Here is a 2,637-nt window from a genome sequence, read left to right on the forward strand (position 1 = left end):
TTTTACACCTCCCTGTGAACTCGCTGTAAATCTTTGTTGTAAAAGCCCTTCTATCTGTTCGTTGTTATTTTTCCCGAGAGTTGCATTCCCCGCGTCCTGTTTCGATGATTATTTTTGCCCGCCTTTCTGACTGCCAACTTGCCAAGGTTGCTTCCAGAATTCACTCTCAATTTTGGTCTGTATTGAACCACTTTTGCTTTTCGCGCAGCTACATATCAATGTACACGTCCGTAGCCCTAGATTGTAATCGATTGCTAACAGATCATATTCTTTAACATGAGAACCTCCGTTTTTTTCTCTCACTTGACTTGCCTTCACATGTATGGAAAAAAAAGCCATTATAACATAGACATGGGCATACGAGGCTTCTACAAGTCGTACGAGATGTCGAGTGACATAACAAGCCTGCCTTAGTCTATTTTATAAATGATCACCATCATGGAAAAATATCTGCAGAAAATCGGCTAGGGTCTGCCCCCAAGTCTTTTCGGTGCAATCCATGTTGTAATCTCGATAACACTCACACTTCGTGATCTTCTCCTCGGGAGTGTCAAAAAGGCACTGTCTGATGTACCAAAATGTTAATGCAATGTCAAAAGGCCTTGAGTTTGCTTTTTTCCGGACCGAAGCGATTGAAATAGTCGTCTTACGAGTTCCATAAAGTTCAGCTGATGCAAAGTTGCCGCCGCTTCTGCACCCGGGTGAGATTGAAAATACAAGTAAATACCTCCGGTTTGAAGCATTGTAATCTATATAAAAAAAAGGCTAACTTCCGTGGGTTGCCGCGGTTGCTTGGTGATATTGACCAGCTCGATGCACGTTCTAAGGATACTACTTTGGTTGATTCTTTGTCGTGAACGGCAATCCATACAGCCATCCAGCCGTGACTTGCTGCTGCTCTGCTTCACAATTGCCTTTAAATCTTTAGCAACGAGCCGTACCCTGTGGCGCTATTTTTTGGATCAGATAGGCAGTCTCAAAATTAGCAGAAGCAGACTTCGGAAGCCCCGCAACTTGATTGTGTCCGGAGAAGAAAATTGGCAGCCAACCATTCTCGCATTGGGGATACCCTAGATAGACTCCGAATAGTAGTAGATACTCAGAATTGTGCTGGTTGTTAAAGTATCTGTACATTCCTTGTCTAACCGGAAAACGCATTTTATATGACAATGAACTTTCAGCTCAGCTCTTCAACTTATCAGCCATACACGTACAGCGACGGAGACGGAAATACATTGGTGGAGATGTCAGCTTCCTGCTTCCGTGTTCTCCAGGGCCTGTCTCTGCTGTTTATATTATCAGATTCTTCAAATACTTGACAGTGTGGGAGGATCTCTCCTCGAATTCCTAGACTAAGAGCTGTATGTGAACCACTTAGAGTTGCATGACATCTTGCTCTCGTTTGTAGACGTATGTTTCGATGTAGTACAGAAAACTGAGAAAGATACTTTTCCACTGCTTGTACTTCAGACTGCCCAACAATCCAGTCTCATTGACTACCAGTGTATGTTACTCATCGTAGACTGACTGATGGGTGGCAGAGGGGTTTTCGTCCGTCTTGTAGAATTATCCCAGGGAACAGAAAATTATTGTTGGGCTGTTCGCCCTTCATATATAATGTATTTATTTGACAGGTTTTGAACTCTCGGGCATTGTTTCTAAAACCTAATTCTGTTATAGCCATCAATAAGTAATCGAAAGACGAACAGCATCATGCGCACCACCAAGGCTAAGTGAATGTGCAACCCACCTCTGACAACGGAAATCATCTGTGAAGTTACATTTATTACCATAGCATGGTAGCACACAGTTCCTCCAATGTTACAGATGTCTGCAGTTGATAATCGGCACATACGGGCTCACAACACTCGCATCGCGTACGCTACATACAGGGTTTCTTATAAAACTTAGCAGCCGAAACGGATCATGACACTACGTATAGTATTTCCCGTGAAACCTAGCAGCTGAAACAGATTATGACACTACGTATAGTATTTCCCATAAACCCTAGCAGCTGAAACTGATCATGGCACTACGTATAGTATTTCCCATAAACCCTAGCAGCTGAAACGGATCATGCCACTACGTATAGTATTTCCCATAAATAGCAGCTGAAACGGATCATGGGTTGCATATTGGAAGTCGTATAGTACGTATCTCAAACTTTATTGGACGACAGAGCGTGTCTCGCTCCCACATCCAATCGACAATTGTTTTTATTTTGTCGCAACATATCTGACCCACTTGCCTACCCACTATATAATCTATAAACCCGACGGCGGGGCGGCTCCTCGAGGGTCGTACTCACATTTGATCGTCATGATCAGCATAGATGGGGTCACAGTTCACGCGTGAGTACTTCTTTCTTCTGCTATATCGCACATTCTGTTGCGTTTCATCGCCACTCAGCACTTCATGGTCCGATCGCTCTATGTATCGCGTGTTGGATCCTGTGAGCGTGTAGTTGACATGTGAGTAAATTTGGAAAGGAAGAAAGAAAGAACATAAGTGAGAGTATGTAAACCAAAATGAACTTTAATGATATATGCGTAGAGGTATGAATGTGTTAGAGCATGTGAGAGTATATATATATATATATATATACACATATATGTATATGTACATGTATATAGTAAA

Source organism: Sphaeroforma arctica, assembly GCF_001186125.1.
Source record: "Sphaeroforma arctica JP610 unplaced genomic scaffold supercont1.1155, whole genome shotgun sequence".
Lineage (NCBI taxonomy): Eukaryota > Ichthyosporea > Ichthyophonida > Sphaeroforma > Sphaeroforma arctica.